The sequence below is a fragment of the Tamandua tetradactyla genome, chromosome 1 (genome assembly GCF_023851605.1).
Source record: "Tamandua tetradactyla isolate mTamTet1 chromosome 1, mTamTet1.pri, whole genome shotgun sequence".
NCBI classification, from domain to species: Eukaryota; Metazoa; Chordata; class Mammalia; order Pilosa; family Myrmecophagidae; genus Tamandua; species Tamandua tetradactyla.
Genome location: NC_135327.1, coordinates 207,905,575 through 207,918,521, shown reverse-complemented (window position 1 = coordinate 207,918,521; position 12,947 = coordinate 207,905,575). Strand labels below are relative to the sequence as shown.

The window sequence follows — 12,947 nt, the reverse complement described above, 5'->3', positions numbered from 1 at the left end:
GACAGATGAGTAGAAAAGTAATTAATTAATTAATAGAGGGTATGGGATGTTTTAGGTGTTTTTTACTTTTATTTTTATTCTTATTATTTTTGGAGCAATGTAAATGTTCAAAAATCAATTGTGATGATGAATGCACAACTATATGATACTGTGAACCACTATTGATTATATACTTTGGAAGATTACATGGTATGCGAATATATAATACCTCTCAATAAAATTACATGAAAAAAGAGCAAGTAATTGTTCAAGATTTAAGAAGGCTTTTGTATGCCACACTTTACAGGCAGGACTTAGATGCTCTCTTCAGGTCTGGACAAGGAAATATAAGAACCTGCTAGAGCGTAAAGCCAGGAGGCACAGAGAACAGTGGAGGGGAGCTCATACCACAGAGTAAAACATGGGCCTCATCTGGGTATAATTCTCTACCCTCAGAGTATGTGGAACACATTTTTTTGCCCATCAGAATTTCAGAATTATTGTGGACCAGCAATTGCAATGTGTCTTTCATTCCTTCTCTTCTGTGATGGAGTGCTTAGTGATTATTTTGGCATTGGTCCATTATCATTGTTGGGGGAGTAGGGGGTAAAATAAATTGTATTTTTGGTTCATAGGTATTAAGAGAGCCTCCTTGATATCTGATGTAGACCACAAAAGCCTGGATTTTGAACCATGTTCATGTTTTTCCCAAAACATGTCAGGCATGTTGGCTGACATGTTTTGGGAAAAAGGAAAAGGTATTTGTATGAAAAAGGGAAGTCAGTATTTGTGACCAAGAGGGTGAACTATATCCAAACTCTACTGTAAATATATAATTTGGTCAAAATTTTTCTTGGAGAGAAAAATCCTCTAGTTTGATTAAAACTCTCTATCCCATTGACTTTGGGCTTGGCCAGTCTAACTTACATTGGCAAATAGAATTTGGGTGGTAAGTAAGACTGCAAGTTTTGACTGGAAGTTTTATGAGGGGTTTCATGTGATCCATTCTCCTTTTTTTTTTTCCAGATCATCCATTTTTTTTAACTTCTATTGACAAGCCAAAACAACATACAAACATGAACATTTTTAACATACAAACATTCTATATATGGTGTACAATCGGTGGCTCACAATATCATCACATAGTAGCATATTCATCAGCATGATCATTTTTTAGAACATTTGCATCATTCCAGAAAAAGAAATAACCTGTCAGTTGAAAAGGTTTTCTCAATCCCTTGATGCTGAGACCCAGCTCTTTCTAGGATTTCTGTCACACGTTGCCAGGGAGGTTTAAAACCTGGGAGTCACATTCCACAGAGAGGGGAAGGGCAGTGAGTTTGCTCCCATGTTGGCTGAAAGGGAGACAGGCCACATCTGAGCAACAAAAGACGTTGTCTGGCAGTGAGTCTTAGGCATAATTTTAAGTAGCCTTAGTCTATACTTTGCAGGGATAAATTTTATATGAACAAATCCTAAGATTGAGGGCTTGGCCTATTGGTTTGATTGTCCCCACCATCCATTCTCCTTTATTCACTCTTACCATAGACAAAGCATGCTGCAGATGACTTCTATTACTTCAGTCTGGATCCCAGAATGAGAAACTCATGAAAAACTGAATCCAACCCACAGCCTGTAGTAGAGCCACCACAGACTTGTGAGTTATAAATAAGTGTATGTTGTAAGCTAATGAGATTGGGGGGGGGGTTGTTTATTAAGCAATGAGATTTGAGGGGCTGTTTATTAAGCAGTATCGTTATAGCAATAGTAGATTAAAACAAGAAACAATAATTTTCAAATATAAGTATAATATAGACCATGGTCTATAACTGGAATGCTATCAAGTTAGAAATCAATAAGAAAAGATAATAGAAAATTCCCATGTGTTGGGAAAAAAACTTATCAAAACTGTTCATGGGCAAAGGAAGATATCATAACAAAAATTCATAATAGTCATAAGACTACAAAGTAATGAAAATAGTACCTATTGAATTTGAGAAATGTAGCTTTACTGGTACTATGGGGGAAATTCATTGCTTAAAATGCTTATATTAGAGAAGAAAAATCAAGTGATAGATAATTAATCATCCACTATCTTAAATTAAAAATAAGAAAACATTTTAAAGCCAAGGAAAGTAGATGGACAGGAATAATAAACTAAGAAATTGATTATATGGGACTCAAAATTAAAATCAAGAGGAACGACAAAATAAAAATCCGGTTATTTTAAATGTCAATAATATTAATAAACTTCTTGAAAAACTGATGAAGAAAAGATATGATGGCAAAAATGATCAATAATAAGGAATAAAAACAATGGAGCAAAACCTCATATGCAGTAATTAAATATGTAATAGATTATCATAAGCATTCTTTGTAGCTGGAGTTATTTGAGGCATGCCAGCAACTAGAAATACTGAATAGTATAGTAAAGAAAAAAGAGAGAAAAACTTTTTAAAGCTGGGTCCACAAACTTTCTCTGTAAAGGTCCAGATAGTAAATACATGTAAAATGCAGTCCATACAGTCTCCACATCAACTACTCAGCTCTGCCATTGCTCCACAAAAAAACAGGTATAGGCAAACATTTGTTTACATATAACTGAAGGCTGCTTTTGTATTACAATGGAGGTGCTGAACAATGCCCAAGACCATCTGGCCTGCAAAGAAAAAAATTTGCTGGAGCCTGATCTAAAACACACCATGGAATCCTCCATGCTTTCTTTCTTTCTGTCTGCTGGAATGAAGGCATCTCTGGGGGCAGATCCACACAACAGAAGGAACCTCATCTCTGAATGATGGCATGAACAGAGCTCATCCCTCTACCCCACCCACCCTCCCAACCAAGCAATGGCATTGGACTGTGGTGTGGGGAAGCAATAAACTTTTGTTATGCCACTGAAATTATGGGGTTATTTGCTAGAGCAGTTAGCCTCACCTGACCAAATGAAACAGGACTAAATGAGACAGAAAAGATAAACCCTTAGAAGAGACATGTAACTGGTTATCTGACTGTGAGGAGGAATTCCTGTGCTGGTTTTGTAACTGAGAAATCAGAACTTAAAGGGATGATTTTGATTACTGAATCATTTTATAAATGTTCCTTTTGCTTTCAGGATTTTGGAATGGACAAGAGAGAGTACCTGGAAGCCCTGAACTGTAAATAAGCTGTTAAGACATATGAAAGTATTGTAAAAGCCCTTATCTCTTGTCTGGTGCTTTTGTGACTGTGAGCTGTTATGCCCTTTATCTGCTCATTTTCTTAGTAGGTGCTAATGGTAAGGAAAACAGTCATTAACAAGCCTCAGCCTCTTATATTTGTAAACCATCTGCTAAGCTTTGCCATTGAAAGACAGATAGCTCTGCCTCCTTTCCTTTCAAATTATGTTAACTTATGATAACAATGTTTAACAATATTTTCTTTTCTGTTTTGAACTTCTGCCTTGAATTTACTATCGGAAATGATCTCATCTTCCCTTGCTAGAATCCTTAAAAACTTTGAATCTCCTCTGGGGAGACAGATTTTGGGCTGTTAGGCTGTCTGCCTTCCTATTACATGTGTAGTAAGAAACTTTTTCTCTCTTTGAAACCTTGGTGTTTCAGGAATTGGTTACTGAGCATATTGGGCAGAATAATCCATGTCCTTTATCTGGTAACAGTTTGGAACGGTTATGTATCTCAGAAAAGCTACGTTTTTCTTTTTTTAAATTTCTATTTATTTATTTACTTTTTATTCAACATAGCAACATACAAACACAAATATTTTTACCATATGATCATTCCATTCTTAATATATAATCAATAACTCACAATATCATCATATAGTTTTAGATTCATCATTACGATCATTTCTTAAAACATTTACATCAATTAAGAAAAAGAAATAAGAAAACAGAAAATAATTCATACATACCATACCCCTTACCCCTTCCTTTCACTATCACTAGCATTTCAATCTACTAAATTTAAAAGCTGTGTTCTTTTAATCAATCTTGTTGGAGCAGACCATTGTGGGCTGGGGACTTTTGATTAGGTTGTTTCCATGAAGATATGACCCCACCGATTCAAGATGTCTTAATACACTTCCTGGAGTCCTTTAAGAGGGAGACATTTTGGCAAAAACATATAGGCCTGGAAAAGAAAATATCCTGGGAGATGCTAAGCATAAAGATGAAATCTGGGCTTTGACCCAGAGAAGCTAAGAGAGGATTCATAGATGCTAAGAGAAAGAAATGCCCCAAAGATGCTAAGAGAAGATCCACAGGAGCACAGAGAGAGCCACTGGAATCTGAAGCTGAAAGCAACAAACTGGGAGCATGGACCAGCCGACATCAGCCACGTGCCTTCACAGCTGACAGAAGTGATCCAGATGCCAGCAGGCTTTTTTCAGAGCCTAGGTATCATCTTGTTGGTACCTTAATTTTGACATTTTCAAGGACTTAGAACTATAAATTTGTAAACTAATAGATCCCCTTTGTAAAAACCAATCTATTTCTGGTATATTGCATTCTGGCAGCTTTAGGAAACTGAAACAATGCCATTCCTAATTCAGATTCCAGTAAAATTAGAATTAATAGAATGAAACCAAGGAAGAAACAGTAATGCCTCTGAAAAGGTGGATGAGTAAAACAGAAGGTTGTCCCCTTCTTAAAACCTATTGCAGATAATTTTCTGAATAATGTTAGGGTTTCACTTATGAAAGGAAAGTGAAGGAGTGTAGAGGAGGAGAATGCTCAAAAGAAGGAATGGATAGATGTCAGCGGATCAAGGCAAGCTTTATTTGAGAGCTTGAGAGGGATGGCTCAAGGAACAGTCAAACCTGGAAGACCGACTGAACCAAGAGCCATGCAAAGGAGAGAGAGAGTAACATATTTATAAAGCAGAGTTTGTTGAACTCGAGAAAGCTGAAAAGCAAAAGAACAATGTCTTTGTGGTCACACATCTGTGGTTAAATGTTTGGTATGCTTCGGAAATTGTTTGAAACAGGCAGGTGGGGCTCTCCAGTTTGCCAGGGTGGGTGAAGTTCAATCAGCCATGAAAAGTTAGGTCAGTTTCAATAGGTCAGGTTAGTTTCCTGCTTTCTGTTAGTCCCATTATTACAGACTCTGGAGGTGCACAAGAAGGGAGCAGGATAACATCATTATTATATCTGGCTGCTTCCTGCTGATGGGGGAGCATCATGGGGAGAGGTCCTTGGTGAGCCTGGAGGAGGAACAATTCTTTCGCATGATCTTGAGTTGCAGCTTGGGAGATGGTGGTCATTTGTCTAGCAAAAAACTTTTGTAAGTGATTAATAACGCAGGGAAGGAAAGAGAAAATTAATATAAGACATATGACGAAAGTTATAAAGGGTATGAGCCAAGAGGGGAGATTACCTAGAGCCATAAGGAGCTAAGCAAGGCTTGATCCCTGATTTTAGTAGCTAGGTCTCTAAGGCATTGGGCTCCATCTCAGACTAAGTGGGATTGGTTAGTATAAAAACAGCACTGTTCTTGGAATAATGTACACTTGCCTCCATGTGCACCTGTTAGGAGGTCGAGCCCACGCCTCTTTTGTAAGACTACTGCAGCTAAGGAGTCTATTTGGTCCTGTAGAGCTATAAGCTGTTTTGAGATTTCCTGGAGGCTTGAAGTCAGTCATTGTGACAGGATGGTAAAGCTGTGTAATGACACACCTAGTCCTGATGTTTCTGTACTTACCCCAGAGAGGACCCCAAGTGTGGCTGTAGGGGGATTAACTGAATGGCTCTTTTGATTTTGGGGAAGGTGTTTTGGACCAGGTTTGTGAGGATAGGGGTGTCAGGAGGAATTAGGTTTATTTGTGGTGATAGAAAGGCTAGTATGCATGCTCCAGTCCAGTTGGTGGGGAGACACAGGAAGGCATTTGAACCACATACCCAGAAGAGTTCAGATGTGTAGGCCAGGCAGGGTAACAAATTAATGCTGGAAACTGGGAAGAATTTACCTGCTCTTCAATGTTTCATGTTTTCTCTAGTGTGCCAGGAGATAGAATGTCGAAGGGCCATGGCTGTAAGGGGCTGAAATTTTGCTAGGGCTGTAACATTTGTGGGGTGGGGTGGGGGTGGGGGGTTCCTGTTGCAACATTAGGCATTACATTTGACAAAGTACCAAAGGTTTTCACAAGTCAGGGGTCTCTGGCAAGTCTGGGGAGAATATGGAGGGCATGTGCAGATTTGAGTTTGGCCAAGGGTGGTCTTTAAGCCTAGTATGTCCCCTGCCTTGACAGTAATAGTTTCCAGGTTTGGTAGTTTCATTGAGTATGGTGGGGGAGGGGGAAGGCATGATCCAGAGGTGTAGGTTTCCAGGAATTCTTTTTATCTGTAGAAGGAGTTGGACGTGGGATGTGGGGGTGGAGGAGTATAGGGTGATATGACACTTGGAGGAAGCTACATTTCCTGCTGGGGTTGATTCTGGGAAAAAGGGATGGAATAAGCACAGTGGAGCCTGATAAGCAAGAATTACATGGGTTTGGACAGGGCCTCGGACAGGGCATTGTAGAGGTTCCGGTTCAGTAAGTTTTTCTAGGAACTTGTTGATTGTGGCTCATTTGTGCCAAGCCTCACCATCACTCCACCAGTCTCCTTGCATGAGGTAGTATTCAGGTTGATGGGTGAATGAGAAGTGAAGTCCTGCCAGTGTTGAGAGTCACGTGGGTAGAGGGGAAGGGAAGGCTTGGTTCACAGTTTGGGCAAGGTGTAGACAGATCCAGCCGAAGCTAAAGAGCAGTTTGATTCTTTGAGGAGGGTGTTAGTAATGTTAATGGGTTTTTGCAAGTATTTGGGCAAGATGGGGGAAAGAAGGGTGAGGGTTAGTTGAGGCTGGGGTTAAAGAATGTGGAAGAGTAAAAAGTATCAAGGAGAGGAGAGCTTGGTCTTTCATGTGTAAGAATGACAAGAAGGATGAATGGAAAGAAAGAGATCTGGGTTGGGGTAAACTCCAGGTAGGTCCCTTGGAGCCACAACTCTTCCAGGAGGTGAACAAGATCCGAAGGAGTTCTGATGGAGTATGTATACCAGCTTAAATCACTTGAGAGGGTGGAAAGGAAATAGTTGAAGGCAGTGGGGTTTAGGGACATGGGGAGGCGATGGGTGTTTCTTGCTCTTCAGTGATTTTAGACAGCTGGGTAATTCTCAGGGAGGTTGGTCCTGCGCATGTAGAGTGGTAGGAAGGTTTTAGGCTTTTATTCAGATTGGAGATATGGATCCAAGAGGGCTTTCCTTCCAGTTTTGTGGTTGTAGGAATGGTTAGGATTACTTTGTATGGACCAGTCCATTTCGGGGTTAAGGAGGAAGAAGAGTTTGTCTGGGCTAGATATATACGATCCCCTGGTGTTAGTGGACTAGGTGTATTAGTGGTGGATTGTGGGCTAAAGTGCACCATTATATTTCCAAAGAGCTGTCCAGAGGTGAGAGAGGAGAGGGGGAAATAAAGAAGTCGGGAGGGAAAGTGGAGGTATGGGAATTCAAGGAGGTAATAGCAGCCTTCTGAACAAAAGTTTGAATGGAGATAGGAGTAGGGGTTTTTTGGGGAGATGCGAATTTTTAGGAGCACAATGGGTAGTAGATTACCCCAAGTTTCCTGGGTTTCAAAAGCTAATTTGGTGAGTGTGTTTTTTAAGGTGCGGTTGGTTCTTTCTACCTTCGCAGAGGATTGGGGATGATATGAGATATGTAAATTCTAAGGGATATTAAGATAGGAGGCTAGACTTTGAGTGTCTGCAGAGATGAATTCAGGACTGTCATCAGATTGGAAGGATATGGGGAAACCAAATCATGGAATTATTTCTCAGCTTAGAATGGAAGATACGGTGGACACCTTTTTGTTAGCTGTTGGAAAGGCTTCAAGCCATCCTGTGAAGGTGTCTACTAGAACTAAGAGATATTTGAGCCTTCAAATGGGGGGTTTAAGGTAATATATATAGCTGTCAAGTTGAGGGGTGGACTGGACTGTCATGGTCAGGTTCATGTGTCAACTTGGCCGGGTGGTGGTGCCTGTCTGGTTGGGCAAGTGCTGGCCTGTCCATTGCAATGAGAACATTTCATAGAATTAAATCATGATCATGTCAGCTGCATCCACAGCTGATTCCATTTGTAATCAGTCAAGGGAAGTGTCTTCTGCAATGAGTGATGCTCAGTCTAATCACTGGAAGCTTTTTAAGGAGGATTCAGAAGAGACAGGCTCTCTTCCTGCTTTGGCTGGCGAGCTTCTCCTGTGGAGTTCTTCCAGACTCTCCAGTGGAACCATTGGCTTTACAGTCTCCCTTGCAGATTCTGGACTCTGCATTCCCATGGTCACTTGAGACACTTTTATAAATTTTATATTTGCGAGTGTTCCCTGTTGATTCTGTTTCTCTAGAGAACCATAACTAATGCAGGTGGGATGTGGAGGGAAGCTCAAAGCTTATGGAGGATATCTCTTCCTATAAGGGGGACTGGGCAGGTGGGGATGATAATGAATGAGTGAGTGAATGTGAGATCCCTGAAGGAGCAGAAGAGAGAAGGGGTTTTGTGGGGATAGGTAATAGTTGCTGTTACTCTTACTATGGCCTGGGTTTCTTTTATTGTAGGCCCCTTCCACATATTCAGGAGAGAGTTGCTCCAGTGTTGATGATGAAGGAAACGATATGGCTGGCCACCGTCCCTACTGCCCTGGGCTCCTAGGGATTTTCACACTCAGTGGCAAGGGAAGTGGAATCCGGGCTCCCTTATTCCAGTAACTGTGGAAAGGTGTGTTTTGGTTCTGTAAGTGGGAGACCCGAGGGGTGGGATGTCCACCCTTGAGGGCAATCCACTTTCCAATGTCCCCATTGTCTGCAAGTGGGGCATGGCTTGGAGGGAGGTTTAGGGATTGGGCAAACTTTTGCCCAGTGCCCCTAGTTTCCACAGTGGAATCTGGCACCAGGTGGGTCTGCAGTTTTTTGTCCTAGGGAAATGGGAAGCCAGGGTGTGGGGCCATGTTGAGGACTCTCTAGGGCCATGGCTAAGAGCTAGTATTTGGTCTTGAGGTTTTTCTCTCTTTCTCTCCTTGCCTCCTCATCCCATTTGTTAAACACCTGGAAGACCACATTGAGGAGTTCCTGTTGTGGAGTCTGTGGGCCTTGTTTGGGCTTCTGAAGCTTTCTTTGGGTGTCAGGGGCAGATTGGCTAATAAATTGCACATGTAAGAATAGGGTGCCTTCTGGTATGTTGAAGTCCAGATTGCTGTATTTTGTTACAGCTTTGGTTAGTCTGGCCGTTAAGAGGGAGGGGTTTTCTTCAGACTTTTAGGTAATTTCCTGTATTTTTTTTGTAATTTCCCTGGGTATATGTGTTCTTGAGCATCCCTTCAAGTAAGCAGGCTATCACGTGGTCCCTATTCTGAATTCCAGGGTCCCTGGGTTGGTATATCCAATCCAGCTCATTAGTCGGGAGTGCCAGATCTGCAACTGGGTTAAGGTTTCTATTTTCACCATGAAGTTGGTCTGCATATTCTCGGGTGGATTACCAAATGTGGCTCCATTTGTCTGGGGTTAAGGTGGGCAGGAGGATGTAATAAAGATCTGACAATGTAAGGAGGTAAGCCTGAGTGAGGCAGACAAACTCTTTGTGATATTTGGTAGGATTTTCAGAAAAGGAGACTAATTTTTCCTCAATTCGGGACATATCTGCCATTGAGAAGGGGACAGGAACCCAAACTGGTCCCTCCACTCCTGCCACCTTCGGAGGGGAAACGTGGTGAGGTAAGTTTTGGCCTGAAGTAGATTTGGAACATGTATAAGAAGGAGGTCAAGGCTGCCTGGGGCGTGGAAGCTGGGGGCTCAATGGGTGTATCCAGTGGGGGAACAGGAGGTGGCGGGTTAGGGCTTTGGAGCAGGGGGTGGTATGGAGAGGGGTCATCAGCAGGGTCTGGGTTGGTGAAGGTGGGGGTGGGGTTGGGAGAGTGTTTTCGTGGTGCGGCACTGGGGTGGGGATATCATCCAGGAGCAGTTGGAGAAGAGCTCATGATTTACAAAGGGAAGGTCTGGAGAGGAAATAGAAAAAGGCCTGGAGATATGATACCTCAGACCACTTTGTCATTTCGATGGAGGAAGGAGTCTACTTCATTTAGAATGACAGTGTGAAAAGTTCCAAATTCTGGTCATCGATGTTGATTGTCTGAATTGTATCGTGGCCAGGTCTGAGTTGAGAGTCAGAGGAGTTTAGGGCCTTTAAATCAGGTGTTAAGCCTAATGTTTTTAGATTTTTTGTGAGATAGGCTAGAGGTGAGTCTGCCAGGACAGATGTCCTGGTCCGCATTTCAAGGAAGAGATAGCGAGGAAGGCTAATTCTGAGAGGCCAAAAGGTCAGGGCCTTCAACACCAGGCAGGGCATCCCCTATCTGGTGAGGGGCAGGAACAGAATCCTCATTTGATGGGGAGGGCATTCCTTACTCCAGCCAGCCAAGAGGATACCTGGGGTCCATGTCAGAAGAGTGAGAGAGAGATAGAGAGAAAAGTCCACAGGGTGCCTCTGTGGGGAGAGAGTAAAGGGGGAAGACTCACCCACCAGCGATGTCTGAGGGTGATTTTAATCAGTCAGTGGTGGATGCAGTGGCTGAAATGGCAAGGGTCCCCTGATCTGTAGGTTTTAACGAGAAAGCAGAGGGCTAAAAATTGCTCAGGCTAGGGATGTGTTGAGAGGACCAATAAAGAACCACTGGTGTCCTTGCACCACTCACGTGGCAATGAGGCTGCAAAAGCCGTGCTCTCCTAAGAGAGGGTGGCTTCAGGTCACTTACTGGTGGCCATTTAGCTTATAGTGAGCTCAGAGGGTCACTTGGGTCCTGTGGAGCCAGACATGAAAATGATATAAAAGGAAGGGAGGATTTAAAGGGGAACAGTTTAAATGGAGGGGGAAAGAGCCAGGGACTGAGGGTCCCTGCCTTAGTCCCCTCTCGGGTATCGGCACCAAAATGAAAGGAAAGTGAAGGAGTGCAGAGGAGGAGAATGCTCAAAAAGAAGGAATGAAAAGACCTCAATGGATAAGGCAAGCTTTATTACAGAGCTTGAAAGGGATGGCCTGAGGAACAGCCAAGCCTGGAGGACTGAGTGAACCAAGAACCATGCTAAGGGGAGGGTGGCATTTATAGAGCAGCGTTTGCTGAAATTGAGAAAAATAAAAAACAAAAGAAAAATGTCTTTGTGGCTACACATCTGTGGTTAAATGTTTGGTATGCTTCGGAAATTGTTTGGAATAAGCAGGTGGGGCTCTCCAGTTTGCCAGGGTGGGTGAAGTTCAATCAGCTGTGAAAGGTTAGGTCAGTTTAGACAGGTGAGTTCAGTTACCTATTAGTTTCATCGACTTATGTGATATAACTCAATTTCCCGAGCTTGATAAATACACATAATGTAAAAATATGACAATGTGCTTATTAGGTACAACTTATGTGCCCCAACCCAAATATACATATATTTAACATTGTAAAGCACTGTGATGCACAGTCTACTATAAATGTTAGTATATAAAGCAGATGTATACTAAAAATACATTAATGGCATATCAAGCGCTGGAATTTGTTTTACACTTTTTAAATACTTATTCACTTATTTCATTCTTCTTCTGAAATTTCTAAATACCTAAAGATTTAAAGGGAAATTCCAAGTTTTTTCTTTCTAATAATAATTCTGTAGCAGTTTCTATGTCTATATCCAGTAGCAGCTTCCCTTTAGAGCCTCTCAAGTTTTGGTAAGAGCACCTGGAGCTCTTAAACAGATTTGCAATCATCAATTAAACTTTTTCACTCAGTATTCCTAAGTATTCAATTGCTTTCAACATTTCTTCAGAGCAAGAGATTGAGCTTATGATGCCATTCAGTGAGAATTCTTCCTTTCAAGTGATGTTATCCAAATTAAGAACAATATCCCTATATCAAATTTGCCTCTTCTCCTTTGACTGATATGGCACTTCCCCAGAAGAAAGGAAGAACAGTAATTAGGAATCAAGGAAAAGCCATTTTAATGAGCCACTTCCCCACAGGGCAGGAAAAAGTGAAAATGTGAGCAAGGACATCTGCAGTAGAATGTGATAGCTATTATTTCTGTCTTTCTGGCCCTCTTTTCCATCCTTTTTCTTCTAGTAACCTTAACTCCTTTTCATTGGGGCTATTGAGCATGCCTGGCACTCAGACCCATAACAGCACCTGTCCCACCTGGAACATCCACAGTGACAATTCCTCGGGACAATGACTGGTCCAAGAGATGATCACATGGCCTAGGCTAGGCCAGCAGAAGAGTTCTAGCATGGAAAGTTTTACTTTTATGGAGAGTGAGGCCTTTATTCCTTTTTTATGAGAGTTACAAGTCTATAGGACTGGGACTGTCCACAGCCATTTCTCTTGATGTATGGAGAGAACCTGCACAAGGAGACAAAGGGCATCAACACATGAAGGGGAGTAATAAAAACATGCATGTGAGACAAATATAAAGAGAAACTGCCCTCAAGCACTAGGTTCCCTAGCTCCAATGTGAAGGCAAGATTCTTACAACACTTTTGTGATGCTGTGAGGACCTCAGTGTTCTTCTCAGCTCCTGTTTTATGCTTAAATTAGTTGAATTGATTTTTTATTTAAATACAAAAAAAATCATCCTAACAATTTAATTCTAGGAAGTGTGGTGGTAAAAATGAGAGACCCCACAAATGTGGAACCAGCTTGGTCAAAAAGTGTAGGGTGACAGAGAGGATTTATATTTGTAATGTGGCAGCAAAAATAATTGTTATTGTTAGACCATGATTGTGCATCAACTAGTATAGATGTGACTGAACTATATCAGGATGTTAAAATAAGTTAGTTACTTCTTCTGGATTTTAATGAAGATCTGCTGAAAGAAATGTAAGCTTGAGTCCAAACTGCTTTACATGAAAGCAGAAACAGAACACTATACAGTTTTATAAATTGAAGCTTGTTCTGCCTAAGACCATAAGTTTAAATGACT

At 41.6% G+C, this 12,947-nt stretch overlaps 2 long non-coding RNA genes across 3 annotated transcripts; both read left to right on the top strand.

Annotated features, from left to right (window-relative positions):
• The first annotated feature begins 1,309 nt into the window (after positions 1 to 1,309).
• On the top strand, positions 1,310 to 3,182 carry LOC143675608 (uncharacterized). The gene is made up of 2 exons (XR_013171667.1): positions 1,310 to 1,636; positions 3,095 to 3,182. It is a non-coding gene; the product is annotated as an uncharacterized LOC143675608 (long non-coding RNA).
• A 614-nt stretch (positions 3,183 to 3,796) lies between these two features.
• LOC143675616 (uncharacterized) lies at positions 3,797 to 11,978 on the top strand. Of its 2 annotated transcripts, XR_013171669.1 has the most exons (4): positions 3,797 to 5,260; positions 8,565 to 8,724; positions 9,597 to 9,716; positions 11,018 to 11,978. It is a non-coding gene; the product is annotated as an uncharacterized LOC143675616 (long non-coding RNA). The 2 variants fall into 2 exon arrangements; XR_013171668.1 differs by lacking the exon at positions 11,018 to 11,978 and having other exon boundaries at positions 9,597 to 9,798.
• Positions 11,979 to 12,947: the final 969 nt, after the last annotated feature.